This window comes from Nerophis ophidion, linkage group LG26 (assembly GCF_033978795.1).
Source record: "Nerophis ophidion isolate RoL-2023_Sa linkage group LG26, RoL_Noph_v1.0, whole genome shotgun sequence".
In the NCBI taxonomy this organism is placed as follows: Eukaryota; Metazoa; Chordata; class Actinopteri; order Syngnathiformes; family Syngnathidae; genus Nerophis; species Nerophis ophidion.
Genome location: NC_084636.1, coordinates 2,428,144 through 2,452,083, shown reverse-complemented (window position 1 = coordinate 2,452,083; position 23,940 = coordinate 2,428,144). Strand labels below are relative to the sequence as shown.

At 38.0% G+C, this 23,940-nt stretch overlaps 1 protein-coding gene across 1 annotated transcript in view; it reads left to right on the top strand.

Moving 5' to 3' along the window:
* Positions 1–23,940, top strand: part of LOC133543310 (artemin) — a 91,982-nt gene that overhangs the window by 5,455 nt on the left and 62,587 nt on the right. Inside the window, exon 2 of the mRNA XM_061887800.1 lies at positions 549–647. The gene's annotated coding sequence lies outside the window, so the exon portion shown is untranslated. The remainder of the gene's footprint in view (positions 1–548; positions 648–23,940) is intronic.

Here is a 23,940-nt window from a genome sequence, read left to right as displayed (position 1 = left end):
TGTTGTGGAGTCACGGTAGACCGACGTGTGTGTCAACTTTGGTGAGTTTTGAAGCATGTTAAGGGGGTGATGTTGGGGCGCGACGGTGCGGAATAAAGAAAGAAAGAAAGAAAGAAAGAAAGAATAAATAATAATAAGAAACGTTACAGATTCAATAGGGTCCTTGCCATGGCAAAGGACATGGAGTCCTTTGCTGGCAGGGCGGACCCTAATAAATAGATCACTGTACAGATAAATATATTGCACTTTTGCATGTGCATCCAGGTTTATGGATGTATGTTTTATTGTCTTTATATTCCAGCCACTTTTTGGCTGCTGAGTGCTTTTACTTTTGTGGGCAAAGTTTGCATGTTCTTCTTCTTCGTCCTCACGGAGGATTGCGCCTGAAAGATGAGTGACAGCAACATTTGACGGCGCCTGTAGCAAAGACTTGCTTGAAGTTGACTTAGCACAGGCGCTCATCACCGACCACCATGAAGACTAACATGGCGGCAAATTGCAGACGCTCTTATCTGCTTGTAATCTGCGTTTTTTTTTTCCTTAATAAGCCGCCAGCTCCCGGGAACCTGAAGCCCCTCCCCCTCGCCCTCGCCGTCACATTCCTCCGCCCTGACTCACCGCGGGAACCTTCGCTTGACGCCATGAAGGTGATTTCTTTGCCGAGCCCCCCCCCCTCGCTCTCTGAAAGTTCTACCAGACTTTGACTGGCTCAAACCACCACAAGGAAGTTTTGAGCAGGCTAAAATGCTAACTGTAGCAAATATATCTCAGCTCACAATGTTTGAAAAATGCTAGCATGCTTATGTTAGCATGTATCAAGTCCTCAAATATGAATGAGACTGACGTGTGCATCTGATAAATTAGCAAAAAAGCTAGCATGTTAACATTAACATGTTAAAATGCTAACTGTAACACATACCACTCTGAGGTTTGCACCTAATTTTTTGGGGAAAAAATGCTGGCAAGCTAATGTTAGCATGTATCAAGCCTTTAGATTATGACTCAGGTATACACCTGCTAAATTAGCAAAAAAGCTAGCATGCTAATGTTAACATGTTAAAATGCTAACTGTAACACATATAACTCTGAGGTGTGTACCTAAAAATGTTTGAAAAATGCTAGCAGGCTAATGTTAGCATGTATAAAGTCCTAAAATATGACTCAGGTATACACCTGCTAAATTAACAAAAAAGCTAGCATACTAATGTTAACATGCTAAAATGCTAACTGTAACACATAACTCTGAGGTGTGTACCTGAAAAATGTTTGAAATATGCTGGCATGCTAATGTTAGCATGTATCAAGCCCTTAAAATATGACTGAGATGTACATCTACTAAATTAGCAAAAAAGCTATCATGCTAATGTTAAAATTCTAACTGTAACGCATATAACTCTGAGGTGTGTACCTAAACATTTTTGAAAAATGCTGGCATGCTATTGTTAGCATGTATCAAGCCCTTAAAATATGACTGAGATCTACATCTACTAAATTGGCAAAAAAGCTATCATGCTAATGTTAAAATGCTAACTGTAACGCATATAACTCTGAGGTGTGTACCTAAAAATGTTTGAAAAATGCTGGCATGCTAATGTTAGCATGTATCAAGCCCTTAAAATTTGATTGAGGTGTACACCTGCTAAATTAGCAAAAAAGCTAGCATGCTAATGTTAACATGTTAAAATGCTAACTGTAACACATTTAACTCTGAGGTGTGTACCTAAAAATGTTTGAAAAATGCTGGCATGCTAATGTTAGCATGTATTAAGCCCTTAAAATGTGACTCAGGTGTACACCTGTTAAATTAGTAAAAAAGCTAGCATACTAATGTTAACATGTTAAAATGCTAACTGTAACGCATATAACTCTGAGGTGTGTACCTGAAAAATGTTTGAAATATGCTGGCATGCTAATGTTAGCATGTATCAAGCCCTTAAAATATGACTGAGATGTACATCTACTAAATTAGCAAAAAAGCTATCATGCTAATGTTAAAATGCTAACTGTAACGCATATAACTCTGAGGTGTGTACCTAAACATTTTTGAAAAATGCTGGCATGCTATTGTTAGCATGTATCAAGCCCTTAAAATATGACTGAGATCTACATCTACTAAATTGGCAAAAAAGCTATCATGCTAATGTTAAAATGCTAACTGTAACGCATATAACTCTGAGGTGTGTACCTAAAAATGTTTGAAAAATGCTGGCATGCTAATGTTAGCATGTATCAAGCCCTTAAAATTTGATTGAGGTGTACACCTGCTAAATTAGCAAAAAAGCTAGCATGCTAATGTTAACATGTTAAAATGCTAACTGTAACGCATATAACTCTTAGGTGTGTACCTAAAAATGTTTGAAAAATGCTGGCATGCTAATGTTAGCATGTATTAAGCCCTTAAAATGTGACTGAGGTGTACACCTGTTAAATTAGTTAAAAAGCTAGCATACTAATGTTAACATGTTAAAATGCTAACTGTAACGCATATAACTCTTAGGTGTGTACCTAAAAATGTTTGAAAAATGCTGGCATGCTAATGTTAGCATGTATCAAGCCCTTAAAATGTGACTGAGGTGTACACCTGCTAAATTGTTTCAAAAGCTAGCATGCTAATGTTAACATGTTAAAATGCTAACTGTAACGCATATAACTCTGAGGTGTGTTTGAAAAATCATGGTGCAAAGCAACAGAAAATATAAACAGACATGGTCCTATATTACACAACCTGTTTACTGCATTCAGGTCAATGAATTTTAATCATTGACACATTTAATTATATGGCCCAAGGTGAACAACCTTCCCTAATCATGGTGCAAACCACCACAAAATATAAACAGACATGGTCCCACATAACAACCTGCTCACTGAACCTGGTGGACATTGAAAAAAAAACGACCTAACACCATAAAAAAATCCAAATGTCACCTGTTTAATACCATTACAAAGCATGATGGGAAAAAAGCTCACTGCGTAAGTAAACATGGTAAAAGTGCAACTTTCACATACTCTTAACATCCAGTTATGTTAATTATATATCCGTTATAGTATAATGCTAAAAAAAAAAGTTTTTAAATCTCAAAAGGATTTTTTTCCTGGTTAAATAAGATAACAAAATACTCTTTGGACGCGGCTGCTTTCTGCGTGCGTGATCCTGCCGCCTGACAGGAAGTCACCTCGGCAGCTTCGGCCAAATGACCATAAAAATGTCGGCATTTGGCGGAAGGCGTGCAGGTGAGCAAAAAGGAAGCTTGCGAGGAATGTTCCCTCAGTGGGCTGAACAACAGAAGGTTCCAGAAAAAGTCGGGCAGCAGGTGGCCGCTATGAAAAGCAGCTCCTTGACCCGCACGTGTGGTCTGGGGGCCAGCACACAAACACAGGAGCCTCACTTCTCTCTAGGTGGTCCACATACCCACCTTGTCCTAAGTCGCCCTGCTGGACAGGAGGCGGGCTCACCTTGGAGCCGTCTTGAGACCTGAGAAAAATGCCTCCCTCTTTAGAACCAACCTCTCTAGATATATGAAGATGTGTATTTATAACATTAAATGTGTATTTATAACATTAAAGCGATGTGTATTTATAACATTAAATGTGTATTTATAACATTAAAGCGATGGACAGGACCGACTTTTACTGGTGTTTCCTGCCTTTTACTGGTGTTTCCTGCCTTTGCCCACTCAACATATCTTTACCTGCACATTACCTACCTTCCCTGCATCCTGGGGTCACACCGGTGCTTCTTTCTGTCATCCATACACGCTGGTGCTTCCTGCCATCACACAGACAACATATCTTTACCCGCACGTTACCTACCTTCTCTGTATCCTGGAGTCAAACTGGTGCCTCCTTCTTTCACCCAGTCAACATATCTTCACCCGCACATTACCTACCTTCTCTGCATTGTGTGGTCACGCTGGTGCTTCCTGCCTTTACCCACTCAACATATCTTTACCTGCACATTACCTACCTTCCCTGCATCCCGGGGTCACACCGGTGCTTCTTTCTGTCACCCATACACGCTGGTGCTTCCTGCCATCACCCAGACAACATATCTTTACCTGCACATTACCTACCTTCTCTGTATCCTGGGGTCACACCGGTGCTTCTTTCTGTCACCCATACACGCTGGTGCTTCCTGCCATCACACAGACAACATATCTTTACCTTCACATTACCTACCTTCTCTGTATCCTGGAGTCAAACTGGTGCCTCCTTCTTTCACCCAGTCAACATATCTTTACCCGCACATTACCTACCTTCTCTGCATTGTGTGGTCACGCTGGTGCTTCCTGCCTTTACCCACTCAACATATCTTTACCTCCACATTACCTACCTTCCCTGCATCCTGAGGTCACACCGGTGCTTCTTTCTGTCACCCATACACGCTGGTGCTTCCTGCCATCACCCAGACAACATATCTTTACCTGCACATTACCTACCTTCTCTGTATCCTGGAGTCAAACTGGTGCCTCCTTCTTTCACCCAGTCAACATATCTTTACCCGCACATTGCCTACCTTCTCTGCATTGTGTGGTCACGCTGGTGCTTCCTGCCTTTACCCACTCAACATATCTTTACCTGCACATTACCTACCTTCCCTGCATCCTGGGGTCACACCGGTGCTTCTTTCTGTCACGCATACACGCTGGTGCTTCCTGCCATCACCCAGACGACATATCTTTACCTGCACATTACCTACCTTCTCTGTATCCTGGAGTCAAACTGGTGCCTCCTCCTTTCACCCAGTCAACATATCTTTACCCGCACATTACCTACCTTCTCTGCATTGTGTGGTCACGCTGGTGCTTCCTGTCTTTACCCACTCAACATATCTTTTCCTGCTCATTACCTACCTTCCCTGCATCCTGGGGTCACACCAGTGCTTCTTTCTGTCACCCATACACGCTGGTGCTTCCTGCCATCACCCAGACAACATATCTTTACCTGCACATTACCTACCTTCTCTGTATCCTGGAGTCAAACTGGTGCCTCTTTCTTTCACCCAGTCAACATATCTTTACCCGCAGATTACCTACCTTCTCTGCATTGTGTGGTCACGCTGGTGCTTCCTGCCTTTACCCATTCAACATATCTTTACCTGCACATTACCTACCTTCCCTGCATCCTGGGGTCACACCGGTGTTTCTTTCTGTCACCCATACACGCTGGTGCTTCCTGCCATCACCCAGTCAACATATCTTTACCCGCACGTTACCTACCTTCTCTGTATCCTGGAGTCAAACTGGTGCCTTCTTTTTTCACCCAGTCAACATATCTTTACCTGCACATTACCTACCTTCCCTGCACCCCGGGGTCACACCTGTGCTTCTTTCCGTCACCCATACACGCTGGTGCTTCCTGCCATCACCCAGTCAACATATCTTTACCCGCACGTTAACTACCTTCTCTGTATCCTGGAGTCAAACTGGTGCCTTCTTCTTTCACCCAGTCAACATATCTTTACCTGCACATTACCTACCTTCCTTGCACCCTGGGGTCACACCGGTGCTTCTTTCCGTCACCCATACACGCTGGTGCTTCCTGCCTTTACCCACTCAACATATCTTTACCTGCACATTACCTACCTTCCTTGCACCCTGGGGTCACACTGGTGCTTTTTTCTGTCACCCATACACGCTGGTGCTTCCTGCCATCACACAGACAACATATGTTTACCGGCACATTACCTACCTTCTCTGTATCCTGGAGTCAAACTCGTGCCTCCTTCTTTCACCCAGTCAACATATCTTTACCTGCACATTACCTACCTTCCTTGCACCCTGGGGTCACACTGGTGCTTCTTTCTGTCACCCATACACGCTGGTGCTTCCTGCCATCACCCAGACAACATATCTTTACCGGCACATTACCTACCTTCTCTGTATCCTGGAGTCAAACTGGTGCCTCCTTCTTTCACCCAGTCAACATATCTTCACCCGCACATTACCTACCTTCTCTGCATTGTGTGGTCACGCTGGTGCTTCCTGTCTTTACCCACTCAACATATCTTTACCTGCACATTACCTACCTTCCCTGCACCCTGGGGTCACACCGGTGCTTCTTTCTGTCACCCATACACGCTGGTGCTTCCTGCCATCATCCAGACAACATATCTTTACCCGCACATTACCTACCTTCTCTGTATCCTGGAGTCAAACTGGTGCCTCCTTCTTTCACCCAGTCAACATATCTTCACCCGCACATTACCTACCTTCTCTGCATTGTGTGGTCACGCTGGTGCTTCTTGCCTTCACCCACTCAACATATCTTTACCTGCACATTACCTACCTTCCCTGCACCCTGGGGTCACACCGGTGCTTCTTTCTGTCACCCATACACGCTGGTGCTTCCTGCCATCATCCAGACAACATATATTTACCTGCACATTACCTACCTTCTCTGTATCCTGGAGTCAAACTGGTGCCTCCTTCTTTCACCCAGTCAACATATCTTTACCCGCACATTACCTACCTTCTCTACATTATTTGGTCACGCTGGTGCTTCCTGCTTTTAAGCGGCCATCTTGAGACGGCAGCAGTTCTTTGAAGGCTCGTGAAATCGAAACCGGAGCAGGTATTAAAAGTATTTTCTCAACTTTTAATCAGAAGTGTTCAATCCCTCTCCTGAGCGAGTTTGAAGCCGACACAAAAAACGCGCTCAGAGGAGATAATGTTTGAAAAAAGGTGACGGGTTTTTACAAAACTTTTGTTTTGAAGGGGTAACTGCCAACTTTCTGTTGATTTTTGCTGAAGGATGTCAATGAACAAAATGTAGGTCTAAGTGAGATCTACATAGAGGTTTTTGTTTCATGTCTCTACGACATTCCTACCGGAAGTTACAAGCAGTTGTGTCAGTGTCTTCTTCCTAGGAGCAGTTTTGTCTGTGTTTTATTCCTAGGGTGCGCTAGAGCGCAATTTTGAGTTTTGGGGTTTGTCTTTTTATTAGATCTTAATTTTCACCAGTCCTGATGTGTGTGTCCAGTTTGGTGAGTTTTGAAGCATTTTAAGGGGGTCAAATTACAGCTCAAAGAGGCAAAAATTAAATTTTTAGGAAACTTTTGTTTTGAAGGAGTTTCTGCCAACTTCCTATTGATTTTTGCTGAAGGAGGTTAGTGTATGAAATGTAGGTCTAAGTGAGACCTACATAGAGGTTTTTGTTTCATGTGTCTATGACATTCCTTACGGAAGTTACAGGCAGTTTTGTCTATTCTTTTTCTAGGGGGCGCTAGAGCGCAATTTTGAGTTTTGGGTTTTTTAATTAGATCGTAATTTTTGCCAGTCCTGATGTGTATGTTTAAATTTGGTGAGTTTTTAAGAATGTTAAAGTGGTCAAATTACAGTTCAAAGAGGCGGCGGTATAATAATAATAATAAAACCTTAGAAATACAATAGGGTCCTCTGTCCCAAAGGGACATTCGGTCCCTAATTATGTCAATGCGTGGACTTTGGGGTTTGTTTTCCCAGAAGGCAAAGGAAAGTTGGCGCGGGCAAGGCGTGAAGGTAGGGACATATTTATTAATTGCTATTAAAAAAAAGGAACAAAAGGCAGGCACAAGGCAGTAGTACAAAAACTTGGCTAATGAACAAAAACTTGCACAAAGGCAGAAACTATGAACATGAAACAAAACTTGATAACTGTGGCATGAAGAAACAAAAACTTACGTGGCATGGCAAGAAGCATAACTATGGAGTGTATTAGAGGTAAAGTCGCCAGGCTGACTTCCTGTCAACAATAATAGTTACATGATTAGTGAAAACAGGTGCGTGACTTGGGGACAGGTGAAAACTAATGGGTCGGCATGGAAACAAAGCAAACAAGGAAGTGCAAAAACAGGAAACAATGGAGTCTTAAGCAAAACAGAACAAAACTAAACAAAACATGATCACAAGACATGACAATATACATACTATGCACATTAAATGTAAGCTTTTAGTTATTTAAAAAAATATTGTTTGTAATTATTTTCTAATCTTCATTATTTAATGTCTCTAGGTACATATTTATTTTATTCCTTTAAATTAATTTTGGCCAAAGGGGGCGGATTACAATTTCTTACACACACTTGTTATTTCATATGTTGACCAGAGTTGCAGCACTTCAAAATGTTACACACACTTGTTATTTCATATGCTGGCCATAGGTGGAACACTTCAATTGTTTACACACACTTGTTATTTCGTATGTTGACCAGAGGGGGAAGTACTTCAAATTGTTACGCACACTTGTTATTTTATATGTTGACCAGAGGGGGAGCACTTCAAATGTTTACACACACTTGTTTTTTCATATGTTGACCAGAGGGGGAGCTCTTCAAATGTTTACACACACTTGTTATTTCATATGTTGACCAGAGTTGCAGCACTTCAAAATGTTACACACACTTGTTATTTCATATGTTGGCCAGAGGTGGAGCACTTCAATTGTTTACACACACTTGTTATTTCATATGTTGACCAGAGTTGCAGCACTTCAAAATGTTACACACACTTGTTAGTTCATATGTTGACCAGAGGTGCAGCACTTCAAATTGGTACACACACTTGTTATTTCATATGTTGACCAGAGAGGGAGTACTTCAAATGTTTACACACACTTGTTATTTCTTATATTGACCAGAGGGGGAGCACTTTTAAAAGTCAATGTGAAAAATCCCTCCTTTTTGGCAGCACCCTCATTTTGATAGATATCACCACAAATTATTGGGACCATGATTTATGTCATCACTTGTTCACACCTCCTCATATGGAAGATACTTTTCCTTCTTACGTCTCAAGAAGGCTAGAAATACAAGAACACACACACACATGTGAAACCAGGTGGTTTTCATACGTGGCTTTTGAGTCTGTGCTGGATCGTGTCGCCCGTCAGTGGTTGTGACTTTCCTCAGAGATGGATGCTTCACTAAGACCACACAGTCGCCTCGGGGTCTCGGTCTAGACCAGGGGTAGGGAACCTATGGCTCTGGAGCCAGATGTGACTGTTTTGATGACTGCATCTGGCTCTCGGATAAATCTGAGCTGACATTGCTTAACAGGATAAGCAATGAATAATTCCACTTGTAATCACAGTGTTAAAAACAACATTCACAATATAAAACATTCTCTTGCATTTTTATGTTCAAAAAGTTGCGTTAATGGTAAGAAATAATTTATTTATTATTGGTTAGTGTGGGGCTTGCCCTCCTGGGGGTTCTTCAGACCACCAAGAGCCTGTTTTAGGGTTACAATATTGTTTTATTTTAGTTTTCTCTCAGTTGCTTTACAGCAATTGTCTTTTTCTCTTTCGTCCTTACTCGCGCTCTGGCTCCAGCCCCAACTCTGTCTCTCCTTCTGGCTGCTGCTTATAACTGAGCGACAGGTGATTAGATAAAAAGGCCCAGGTGGGCCTCTACGCACCTGTCGCTGATTTCGAGGCCGGTCCTGGCAACATCCCGCTTTGCTGCAGGCCGGCAGCCACGCCCCCTCCACAGTTAGCTTCAGAATAACAATGTTATTACAAAGAATAAGAGACTTATTATACTCTGGAAATGTTGGTCTTACTTAAAAATGCACACGTTTAGTTGTGTTCAGTGTTAAAACAAATATTATATGGCTGTTACGGAAATACATTTTAAAATATTTGGCTTCTTGGCTCTCTCAGCCAAAAAGGTTCCCGACCCCTGGTCTAGACCCATCCCAGATCCTCTGGTGCAATGATGCTGGTCCGCTGCTCCACGTTCTGACGGTTCTGACCCCGCCCTTTTTGAGCCACTTGATGGCAGACAAGGCGAAAAGTCAAAAGTCCAGGACGGGTTGCGTCCTTTGATGGCCGAGTATGACCGCTCAACTCGGGCTGTCAAACGATTAAAATATAAAATATGAATCGCATTTTGTCCGCAGTTAACACGTGATTAATCACAAAATGTTCTTTTATCGTTAATGAGTGTGCCTAAACAGATGTTCAAGTTTTTAATATCAACATGAGACCACATAATATGTTGTCTTTATGCAAATGTTTCAGTATTAAACTAGTCAATTGACTGTTTTTTTGTCATTGTTAAAAAATAATAATGTTTTGAAATATTGACCTATTTAAGCCTCCCAAAAAATTTGATCCATGACTTTAATTTGACACGTTTTGAATCCCTGAAAACTTTAATCGTATTTTTTAAACTGGTATTGTTCAGAAATAATAATGAGTTAAAATTAGGTGTGTTATGAATTATTGACCTATTTAAGCCTCCAATATCTTGTCTTATAAAACATAAAGAAACATTTAAAAAATCATAAAAACTTATAATCAATGGGTAGATCTGAAGTAGATCTTGAGATTTAAGCTTTGAGAGTAAAAATAATTTTTTTATCCCTGAAAACACTTTTTGAATCCCTGAAAATTAGAATCTGATTCTTTAAACTGGTATTGTTCAAAACTCTGATTTTTTTTAAAAAAACTGGTATTGTTAAAAAAAAAAAAAGAGTTAAAATTAGGCGTGTTATGAAGTATTGACCTAAAAAAAAATCATAAAAACTTATAATCGACAGGTAGCTCTGAAGTAGATCTTGAGATTTAAGCGTTGAAAGTAAAAACTATTTTTGGGGGATTTATGACATATATTTGACACTTTTTGAATCCCTGAAAATTTGAATCCGATTTTTTAAGCCGGTATTGTTCAAAACTCAGATTTTTTAAAAACTGGTATTGTTAAAAAAAAAAAAAAAAAGAGTTGAAAATAGGCGTTTTATGAAGTATAGACTTATTTAAGCCTCCAATATCTTGTCTTATAAAACATAAAGAAACATTAAAAAAATCATAAAAACTTATAATCAATGGGTAGATCTGAAGTAGATCTTGAGATTTAAGCTTTGAAAGTAAAAACTATTTTTTTTATCCCTGAAAACACTTTTTGAATCCCTGAAAATTACAATCTGATTTTTTAAACTGGTGTTGTTCAAAACTCAGATTTAAAAAAAAAACTGGTATTGTTAAAAAAAAAAAAAAAGAGTTAAAATTAGGCGTGTTATGAAGTATTGACCTAAAAAAATCATAAAAACTTATAATCGACAGGTAGCTCTGAAGTAGATCTTTAGATTTTTTTATCTATGACATATATTTGACACTTTTTGAATCCCTGAAAATTTGAATCAAATTTTTTAAGCTAGTATTGTTCAAAACTCAGATTTTTTGAAAACTGGTATTGTTAAAAAAAAAAAAAAGAGTTAAAATTAGGCGTGTTATGAAGTATTGACCTATTTAAGCTTAAGATTAGAATTAAAAACATCATAAAAACTTATAATCAACAGATAGATCTGAAGTGGATATTGAGATTTAAGTAAGCATTGTGAGTAAAAAAACAAACTTTAATTTGACACGTTTTGAATCCCTGAAAATTTTAATCATATTTTTTAAACTGGTATTTTTCAAAACTCAGATTAAAAAAAAAAAAATGGTATTGTTAAAAAGAAAAAGAGTTAAAATTAGGCGTGTTATGAAGTATTGACCTAAAAAAAAATCATAAAAACTTATAATCGACAGGTAGATCTGAAGTAGATCTTGAGATTTAAGCGTTGAAAGTAAAAACTATTTTTGGGGGATTTATGACATATATTTGACACTTTTTGAATTCCTGAAAATTTGAATCAGATTTTTTAAGCTAATATTGTTCAAAACTCAGATTTTTTAAAAACTGGTATTGTTAAAAAAAAGGAGTTAAAAATAGGCGTGTTATGAAGTATTGACCTATTTAAGCTTCCAATATCTTAGCTTATAAAACATAAGGAAACATTAAAAAAATCATAAAAACTTATAATCGACGGGTAGATCTGAAGTAGATCTTGAGATTTAAGCGTTGAAAGTAAAAAAAAAATGTTTTTGATCTATGACTTATATTTGACACTTCTTGAATCCCTGAAAATTTGAATCAAATTTTTTAAGCTAGTATTGTTCAAAACTCAGATTTTTTGAAAACTGGTATTGTTAAAAAAAAAAAAAAGAGTAAAAATTAGGTTCGTTATGAAGTATTGACCTATTTAAGCTTAAGATTAGAATTAAAAACATCATAAAAATTTATAATCAACAGATATCTCTGAAGTAGATATTGAGATTTAAGTAAGCATTGTGAGTAAAAAAAACTAACTTTAATTTGACACGTTTTGAATCCCTGAAAATTTTAATCATATTTTTTAAACTGGTATTGTTCAAAACTCAGATTAAAAAAATTAAAAAAAAATGGTATTGTTAAAAAGAAAAAGAGTTAAAATTAGGCGTGTTATGAAGTATTGACCTAAAAAAAATCATAAAAACTTATAATCGACAGGTAGATCTGAAGTAGATCTTGAGATTTAAGCGTTGAAAGTAAAAACTATTTTTGGGGGATTTATGACATATATTTGACACTTTTTGAATTCCTGAAAATTTGAATCAGATTTTTTAAGCTAATATTGTTCAAAACTCAGTTTTTTTAAAAACAGGTATTGTTAAAAAAAAAAAAAAAAAGAGTTAAAAATAGGCGTGTTATGAAGTATTGACCTATTTAAGCTTCCAATATCTTAGCTTATAAAACATAAGGAAACATAAAAAAAAATCATAAAAACTTATAATCGACGGGTAGATCTGAAGTAGATCTTGAGATTTAAGCGTTGAAAGTAAAAAAAAAATGTTTTTGATCTATGACTTATATTTGACACTTTTTGAATCCCTGAAAATTTTAATCAAATTTTTTAAGCTAGTATTGTTCAAAACTCAGATTTTTTGAAAACTGGTATTGTTAAAAAAAAAAAAGAGTAAAAATTAGGCGTGTTATGAAGTATTGACCTATTTAAGCTTAAGATTAGAATTAAAAACATCATAAAAACTTATAATCAACAGATATCTCTGAAGTAGATATTGAGATTTAAGTAAGCATTGTGAGTAAAAAAAACAAACTTTAATTTGACACGTTTTGAATCCCTGAAAATTTTAATCATATTTTTTAAACTGGTATTGTTCAAAACTCAGATTAAAAAAAAGAAAAATGGTATTGTTAAAAAGAAAAAGAGTTAAAATTAGGCGTGTTATGAAGTATTGACCTAAAAAAAAATCATAAAAACTTATAATCGACAGGTAGATCTGAAGTAGATCTTGAGATTTAAGCGTTGAAAGTAAAAACTATTTTTGGGGGATTTATGACATATATTTGACACTTTTTGAATCCCTGAAAATTTGAATCAGATTTTTTAAGCTAATATTGTTCAAAACTCAGATTTTTTAAAAACTGGTATTGTTAAAAAAAAAAAAAAAGGAGTTAAAAATAGGCGTGTTATGAAGTATTGACCTATTTAAGCTTCCAATATCTTAGCTTATAAAACATAAGGAAACATAAAAAAATCATAAAAACTTATAATCGACGGGTAGATCTGAAGTAGATCTTGAGATTTAAGCGTTGAAAGTAAAAAAAAAATGTTTTTGATCTATGACTTATATTTGACACTTTTTGAATCCCTGAAAATTTAAATAAATTTTTTTAAGCTAGTATTGTTCAAAACTCAGAATTTTTTAAAAACTGGTATTGTTAAAAAATAAAAAAAGAGTTAAAATTAGGCGTGTTATGAAATATTGACCTATTTAAGCTTCCAATATCTTAGCTTATAAAACATAAGGAAACATTTAAAAAAATCATAAAAACTTATAATAAACGGGTAGATCTGAAGTAGATCTTGAGATTTAAGCGTTGAAAGTAAAAAAAAAATGTTTTTGATCTATGACTTATATTTGACACTTTTTGAATCCCTGAAAATTTGAATCAGATTTTTTAAACTGTTATTGTTCAAAACTCTGATTTTTAAAAAAAAGTTAAAATCAGGCATGTTATGAATTATTGACCTATTTAAGCCTCCAATAACTTACCTTATAAAACATAAGGATTAGAATTAAAAACATCATAAAAACTTATAATCAACGGATAGATCTGAAGTAGATATTGAGATTTAAGAATTGTAAGTAAAAAAACAAACTTATATTTGACACGTTTCGAATCCCTGAAAATGTTAATCATATTTTTTAAACTGGTATTGTTCAAAAATCTGATTTTTTAAAAACTGTTATTGTTAAAAAAAAAAAAAATAATGACTTAAAATTAGGTGTGTTATGAATTATCGATCTATTTAAACCTTAAATGATTTCACGTCAAATATTAAAAAAAAAAAATTGAAGGAAAATATAGCATAATTTGCATTTTTATCATAAAAATATGGCCTCCTTTTGACAAAAAAAGGTATTAAACATTAAAAAAAATAAAACTCCATGCCAAAGGATAGGTCTGAACTTGATTTTTTGATGTTTTAGCCTTGAGCGTAAAAAAATATTACTTATTTTTAACCCTTTAAGTCTGTGACCCTTTTGGGTCCCCGAGACCCTTAGATTTAGATTTTTATGAAGGATCCCAATGAGCTGCTTGCCACAAACTCAATACAATAACAACTAAAAGCACATCATTATAACTACAACTTTATTGTTGATTGATTGAAACTTGTATTAGTAGATTGCACAGTACAGTACATATTCCGTACAATTGACCACTAAATGGTAACACCCCAATAAGTTTTTCAACTCGTTTAAGTCGGGGTCCACCTTTATCAATTCAAGGTAGAACCATAATTGAGAGGAGCCTTAGTGGTTATTATATTGCAGGGGTCAGCAACCTTTTTGAAAGCAAGAGCTACTTCTTGGGTACTGATTAATGCCAAGGGCTACCAGTTTGATACACACTTAAATAAATTGCCAGAAATAGCCAATTTGCTCAATTTACCTTTAACTCCATGTTATTGTTAATAATTTATGATATTTATCTTTGTGGAAACACTGGTCATTTTAATGATTTCTCACAATAAATATAGAAACAGATAAATATCAACATGCAACACTTTATTTTTATATTATTTCCAAGTGCACATTTTTCAAATTGAACATTTTCAAATGATCACCTCTAAGACAGTCTTGTGAAATCATAATATCCCATTTTAACTAGCTAGCCACCAGAGGTGGGTAGAGTAGCCAGAAATTGTACTCAAGTAAGAGTACTGTTACTTTAGAGAAGTATTACTCAAGTAAAAGTAAGGAGTAGTCACCCAAATATTTACTTGAGTAAAAGTAAAAAGTATGTTGTGAAAAAACTACTCAAGTACTGAGTAACTGATGAGTAACCTGTTTGTTTAATGATTACGGCAACAAATAATGCACAAAAACATAAAAATAGCAATGAGCAAATTCATAGCCAGGAATATCTCTTAAGCAACTAAAACAATAATATATATTAAAGAATAATATATCAAAATAAAAAGAATAAGGCAAATTGAGCCACAATAACTAACAGCACCATAGGCTCAGTAGGCATTGATTGATTGATTGATTGATTGATTGATTAAAAGTTGTATTAGTAGATAACACAGTACAGTACATATTCCCTACAATTGACCACTAAATGGTAACACCCCAATAAGTTTTTCAACGTTAATCAATTACTTAATAAATGACCAAGTCGAGGTGATCTACCTCATATATATATATATATACAGGATATAATTTATAGTTATTTATTTTGCCGTTTTTGTTGACATGTTAAAGGTGTTTTAATGAATATACATGCATGTTTAACATATAGATTCCTATCTTTCATGAAGACAAGAATATAAGTTGGTGTATTACCTGATTCTGATGACTTGCATTGATTGGAATCAGACAGTATAGTGCTGATAATGTCCACATTTTCAAATGGAGGAGAAAAAAGTTCCTCTTTTCTGTCTAATACCACATGAAAGTCGTTGGTTTTTGGCATCTTATTTGTCCAGCTTCTATATTGGTTTTTATACACTTTACAAGAAATACATTGGCGGCAAACTCCGTATCTTGCTAGCTTGTTTGCGCTGGCTTTCGGAGACTCTTATTTTGTTAGCGCAGGCGCGATGGAGCGGCGCTTTTATTGTGAAGACAGGAACTGTGCGATCAGTCTTTAGGCTTTTGACGGGAAGTACGGTTGAAATAAAAAGTGTCTTTTTTCCTTTACACTTTTGATTGATTGATTGAAACTTTTATTAGTAGATTGTACAGTACAGTACATATTCCGTACAGTTGACCACTAAATGGTAACACCCCAATAAGTTTTTCAACTTTTTTAGGTCGGGTTCTACGTGTGACGGTCACGTGACCACCTGGCTCTGTTTGATTAGTCCAACGTCACCAGTGACTGCATTTGATTGGTGAAAAGCAGGCATGCGTAGTTCCTACTTTGAATGCGTGTCTGACAAAATCAAAACAAACAAAGCGTGCATTAACAGATCGATTAAAAAAAAAGTAGCGAGTAGCGACCTGATTGCAGATAAATGGAGCGGAGTAAAAGTAGCGTTTCTTCTCTATAAATATACTCAAGTAAAAGTTAAAGTATGTTGCATAAAAACTACTCTTAGAAGTACAATTTATCCCAAAAGTTACTCAAGTAGATGTAACGGAGTAAATGTAGCGCGTTACTACCCACCTCTGCTAGCCACTAACATTTTTTAACTAAAAGTGAACCGTTCAATTGAGAAAAAACATTAAATTGAACGGTTTAAAAGAGGAGAAAACACAAAAAATAACAAAATTACATTTTGAAACATAGTTTATATTCAATTTCGACTCTTTAAAATTCAAAATTCAACCGAAAAAAAGAGGAGAAAAACTCTCTAATTCGAATCTTTTTGAAAAAATTACAACAAGTTTTTATGGAACATCATTAGTCATTTTTCCTGATAACGATTAATTTTAGAATTTTGATGATATGTTTTAAATAGGTTAAAATCCAATCTGCACTTTGTTAGAATATATAACAAATTGGACCAAGCTATATTTCTAACAAAGACAAATCATTATTTCTTCTTTCCAGAACAAACATTTTAAAAGAAATTCAAAAGACTTTGAAATAATTTTGATTCTACAGATTTTCTAGATTTGCCAGAATAATTTTTTTGAATTTTACTCATAATAAGTTTGCAGAAATATTTCACAAATATTCTTTGTCGAAAAAACAGAAACTAAAATGAAGAATTAAATTAAAATGTATTTATTATTCTTTACAATAAAATAAAAAAAATGTACTTGAACATTGATTTAAATTGTCAGGAAAGAAAAGGAAGGAATTTAAAAGGTAAAAATGTATATGTGTTTAAAAATCCTAAAATCCTTTTTAAGGTTGTATTTTTTTTCTAAAATTGTCTTTCTGAAATTTATAGGAATCAAAGTAAAAAAAATAAAAGAATCTATTTAAACAAGTGAAGACCAAGTCTTTAAAATATTTTCTTGGATTTTCAAATTCTATTTGAGTTTTGTCTCTCTTAGAATTAAAAATGTCGAGCAGAGCGAGACCAGCTTGCTAGTAAATAAATACAATTCAAAAAATAGAGGCAGCTCACTGGTAAGTGCTGCTATTTGAGCTATTTTTAGAACAGGCCAGCGATCGACTCATCTGGTCCTTACGGGCACCACGTTGGTGACCCCTGTCATATTGTATCGGTGTGGAAAATGAAAAATATCAAAATGGCCCCATATTTTATTTTATTTTTTGTTAGAGATAAGGAAGTTCCGATCAGGTTTTAATGCTAGCCATTCCGGTCATCGGTGAGTGAAATGAGCCGATAAGATCTCAGGTGTTATCGGTCATGTTCCACAGTCAGTGGCCATGAGTGCAGGAATGTGAAGGAGGGTCAGGCTGGGGGGGGTACTGAGCGTCCACCCTGGGCACCAATGAAGAGTTGAGGTATCAGGTCCGAGGTTGGAGGCTGGGCACGCCGCAGCTCGCCTGCAAAAGCCACATGGCGGCGTTTATGACAAGAGGTCAGCGGCGGTCGGCGCGGCCCCTCCTGAGATCCCATTTCCTCCACATCCTTCACGGCGTGTTTGCGCAGCTGATATCCCCGCGCCTGCAAATACATCATCCTGCTAAAGGGTCGGAGTGATGTCATGCCATGGCGGCGCTGGCACCGGGCCCTTAATGATGTCCTGTGGGAGGCTGATGGAGTGTTCCGTGTCAGCCGCAGATTAATGACAAAATAGGATGAAACCAAAAGGAGTACTTCTGTCAGTACACTTCAGTCAGTATTGAAGTGTGGACTTGCTTCCTGAAAGTCTCTTTGTTGTAGTCACTACTTTACATTACTTTTTGGATATGGCTCCAATACCAAGTGGTTAGTTTGAGCTAGAGATGTCCGATATTATCGGTCGATAAATGCTTTAATATGTAATATCGGAAATTATCGGTATCGGTTTCAAAAAGAAAAATGAATGACTTTTTAAAACGCCACTGTGTACACGGCGGTAGGGAGAAGTACAGAGCGCCAATAAACCTTAAAGGCACTGCCTGTGCGTGCCGGCCCAGTCGCATAATATCTACGGCTTTTCACATGCACAAGTGAATGCAAGGAATACTTGGTCAACAGCCATACAGGTCACACTGAGGGTGGTCGTACAATCAACTTTAACACTGTTACAAATATGCGCCACACTGTGAAGCCACACCAAACAAGAATGACAAACACATTTCGGGGGAACATCCACACCGTAACACAACATAAACACAACAGAATACATCCCCAGAACCCCTAGCAGCACTAACTCTTCCGGGACGCTACAAAATGCACCTACCCTGCTGTGTGTGTGTGTGTGTGTGTGTGTGTGTGTGTGTGTGTGTGTGTGTGTGTGTGTGTGTGTGTGTGTGTGTGTGTGTGCGTGCGTGCGTGCGTGCGTGCGTGCGTGCGTGCGTGCGTGCGTGCGTGCGTGCGTGCGTGCGTGCGTGCGTGCGTGCGTGCGTGCGTGCGTGCGTGCGTGCGTGCGTGCGTGCGTGCGTGCGTGCGTGCGTGCGTGCGTGCGTGCGTGCGTGCGTGCGTGCGTGCGTGCGTGCGTGCGTGCGTGCGTGCGTGCGTGCGTGCGTGCGTGCGTGCGTGCGTGCGTGCGTGCGTGCGTGCGTGCGTGCGTATATATATATGTATGTATGTATATATATGTGTGTGTGTATATGTGTGTATATATATACATAATGTGTGTATAAATATACAGTATATATATATATATATATACACATATATATGTGTGTATAAATATACAGTATATATATATATATATATATATATATATATATATATATATATATACATACATACATACATTTTGTACCGTTTATTCCCTTTTTGGGGTCGCTGGCGCCTATTATAGCTACAATCGGGCGGAAGGCGGTGTACACCCTGGACAAGTCGCCACCTATATATATATATGTATGCCAGACTTTTACACCCTCCAGTCGGGTTTCGATGTTGTGTCAACAACCCCCCAGGGTGGCCGTCAGTGGGCCGGCCAGACTGAGAAAGAAGTGTCCTGCTGGGGGTCGCAGCCTGAACACGTGTAGTAGGTCACCGTGTTTTGTTTTTTTTCTAGCTCAGAGTTGTCACACACCACTTGCAGCAACTCGGACATAATATCTTGCTAGTCGGGCCTGATGGTGGACTTCAGGGTTGTCCAAAGGGCGGCTTGTAGGCCATTTGTTTTTCATGCGGCACATGCTAAAAATACAGTTGGACAAAGAAACAGTAGAAAGGATTTTAAACGGGCCCTCCAGACCAGGGGTGCCTAACCTTTTTGACCCCGGAGCCAAACTTTTCAAATACTGGGTCGTCGGTAATGGTTATGTGTGTACATACGTATATGTATATATGTGAATATATGTATGTATGTATATATATATATATATACACAGTTGTGGTCAAAAGTGTAGGTACACTTGTAAAGAACATGATGTCATGGCTGTCTGGAGTTTCCAATCATTTCTTCAACTCTTATTTTATTGTGATGTAGTGTTTGGAGCACATACTTGTTGCTCACAAAAAACATTCATGACGTTTGCTTCTTTTATGAATTTATTATGGCTCTACTGAAAAAGTGAGCAAATGTGCTGGCTCAAAAGTATGCGTACTGCAATGTTAAAGGCCGACTGAAATGAGATGTTCTTATTTAAACGGGGATAGCAGCTCCATTCTATGTGTCATACTTCATCATTTCGCCATATTGCCATATTTTTGCTGAAAGGATTTAGTAGAGAACATCCACGATAAAGTTTGAAACTTTCGGTGCTAACAGAAAATCCTTGCCTGTACCGGAAGTAGCAGACGATGACGTCACAAGTGTGATGGCTCCTCACATATTCACATTGTTTTTAATGGCAGCCTCCGACAAAAAGAGCTATTCGGACCGAGAAAACAACAATTTCCCCATTAATTTGAGCGAGGATGAAAGATTCGTGTTTGAGGATATTGATAGCGATGGACTAGAAAAAAAACAAAAAAAACACGCTTGCATTGGGACGGATTCCGATGTTTTTAGACACATTTACTAGGATAATTCTGGGAAATCCTTTATCTTTCTATTGTGTTGCTAGTGTTTTAGTAAGTTAAATAGTACCTGATAGTCGGAAGGGTGTCTCCACGGGTGTCTTGATGCCATGTCTCAGGGAAGTCGACGGCATAAGCTCAGCTTTTCTCCGGTAAGAACCGACTTTTTAACCACAATTTTCTCACCGAAACCTGCTGGTTGACATTTGGTAGGGATCCATGTTGGCTTGACCGCGCTCTGATCCATAGTAAAGTTTCCCCTCTAGGAATTTTAAACAAGGAATCACCGTGTGTTTGTGTGGCTAAAGGCTAAAGCTTCCCAACTCCATCTTTCTACTGTGACTTCCATCCAACCATTTTCTGCCGCCTATTCCCGTTCGGGGTCGCGGGGGGCGCTGGCGCCTATCTCAGCTACAATCGGGCGGAAGGCAGGGTACACCCCGGACAAGTCGCCACCTCATCGCAGGGCCAACACAGATAGACAGACAACATTCACACTCACATTCACACACTAGGGCCAATTTAGTGTTGCCAATCAACCTATCCCCAGGTGCATGTCTTTGGAAGTGGGAGGAAGCCGGAGTACCCGGAGAGAACCCACGCATTCACGGGGAGAACATGCAAACTCCACACAGGAAGATCCCGAGCCTGGATTTGAACCCAGGACTGCAGGACCTTCGTATTGTGAGGCAGACGCACTAACCCCTCTGCCACCGTGAAGCCCTCTACTGTGACTTCTCCAATATTAATTGAAGAAATTGCAAAAGATTCAGCAACACAGATGTCCAAAATACTGTGTAAATATGTTGTTAAAGCAGACGACTTTTAGCTGTGTGTGTGTGTGCAGCGCTCATACTTCCTAAAAACGCGTGACGTCACGACGTTTCCAAGACAAAACTCCCGGGGAATTTAAAATTGTAATTTAGTAAACTAAAGCGGCCGTATTGGCATGTGTTGCAATGTTAATATTTCATCATTGATATATAAACTATCAGACTGTGTGGTCGCTAGTAGTGGCTTTCAGTAGGCCTTTAATATTTGCTTACATGTCCCTTGGCAAGTTTCACTGCAATAAGGCGCTTTTGGTAGCCATCCACAAGCTTCTGCTTACATTTTTCACCACAAACTTGGTGCAGTTCAGCTAAATGTGTAGCTTTTCTGACTTCGACTCGTTTCTTCAGCATTGTCCACAAGTTTTAAATCAGGACTTTGGGAAGGCCATTCTAAAACCTTCATTCTAGCCTAATTTATCCATTCCTTTACCACTTTTGAGGTGTGTTTGGGGTCATTGTCCTGTTGGAACACCCAACTGCGCCCAAGACCCAAACTCCGGGCTGATTTTAGCCTGCCTGAAGAATTTGGAGCTAATCCTCCTTTTTCATTGTCCCATTTAAAGCAGCAGTTCCATTGGAAGCAAAACACGCCCAGAGCATAATACTACCACCACCATGCTTGACCGTAGGAATGGTGTTCCTGGGATTAAAGTCCTCAATTTTTCTCCTCCAAACATATTGCTGGGTATTGTGGCCAAACAGCTCCATTTTTGTTTCATCTGACCACAGAACTTTCCTCCAGAAGGTCTTGTCTTTGTCCATGTGATGACAGATACAGAATGTGTGTGTATATATATATATATATATATATCTATATATATCTATATATATATATATATATATCTATATATATATATATATATATATATATATAGATATATATATATATATAGATATATATAGATATATATATATATATAGATAGATATAGATATATTTATATGTATGTGTGTGTATATATGTATATGTGTATATATGTATATATATGTATATATGTGTATATATGTATATATATATGTATACATATATATGTATATATATATATATATATATATATATATATATATTTATATATATATATATATATATAAATATTTGTGTGTTAATGACATATTTGCATACCGTATTTCCTTGAATTGACGCCGGGTATATAGTATGCGCCTGCCTAGAATTACTGCCGGGTCAAACTCGTTTCGCAAAATATTATTTTTATTAGCGCATGTCTATAATTTCCGCCGGGTCAAACTTGTTTCGCCAAATAATTAGCATATGTCTAGAATTTCCGCCGGGTCAAACTCGTCACGTCACGAGTGACACTTCACCTGTCATCATTTTCAAAATGGAGGAGGCTGATTTCAATCATTTGAAATCGCATAAAGGGAAGAAGATTATGAGCTATTCAGTAGGATTTAAGGTCCAAGCTATTGAATATGCAAAAACAGAACAGTAAGCAGCTATGTTTTATTAATATACCGTAGCTGCGTGTGTCAAATATGAGTCATTAAATGACTCCCGTGGTAGAGGGTGCTAGTGATCCTTCTTGCGACTACTCGGCTGCAGAAGAAGTGACAACAAGCAGCAAGAGTGAGCAGCGATTGTTTATTTTTTCCTCACGCTTGCACTTTTAACATGGAGGATTACATATCTAAAATAAAACAGTTTTCTAAACTGGACTTTCAATCGAAGCAAGAGGTAATAAAGGAAGATCTCCATCGAGACAGAGAGACTTTTAAAACTGAAGAAAGATAAGGAAGACTTCTATAAACAAGTTATCGATGCTTTTGATCAGAAGGAGCTGCGCATGGACTTCATTTATAAGTAAAGGTAAGACCATAATAACGCTTTTTTTTATTAAATGTGCTTTTCATGATGGTATCCTTACATCACACTCAAATTTATAAGCGCAGGCCTAAATTTACCGCATGCCTTTTGTAAGCGCGGGAGTAAGAAGAGGTTTTAAAATAATTAGCGCATGCTTGCCTTTACCGCATGCCTTTGGTAAACGCCGGAGTGAGAAGAGGTTTTAATTCAATTAGCGCCCCGGTGGCAATTCAAGGAAATACTGTATCCTAATGGGTTAGTCAGTTTTGGTCCACTGTATTGGATCTGCTTGTGTCCCTAATGAAGTGTCCGGTCAGTTCAAGTTGTTTTTGCGAGCGCGGCCACCTCCGTCCCCGCACGGCCTCATCACGATATGGCTTTTCAAGCGGGGCGGGGTCACGCTCCAGCAGCGCTGCCCATAGATGGAGCCTCCAGAGGGCTTTGAGGCTCCTAAGAACCATCGGAAGACAAACTTGAAAAGACTCTGCCCGAGTCCATCTTGATAAGAGCAGCAAGATGCTTTTTGATGTAAAAGGAGCTGGAAGTGTTTCACAGGACAGATGTTGTCTTCTCTTTGACCGCCCCACTTGATTGCTTTGCCCCGACCGGACCCGTCTTTCATTTCACCGTGGAACATTCCATCCGGCAAGGAGACCACGGCACGAAAAGCCTGTCCTGTTGGTGTAAAACCACGACAAAGCCACCTTTGCAGGCGGCGGTCCACCGTGTCTTGGACTCCACTGCACAAACACAGCGCAGCTTAGTTGCCATGGTTACCAGACCTTTAAAAAAGCCTGACTACTTTTGGTGATCTTTGCTTATGTTCCATCACACACCAAGAATGTTTCCTGGAATGAAAACATTATTACACCAAATTGAAAAACAGAGGTGATTCTGCTGAGATAGGCTCCAGCACCCCCTGCCACCCC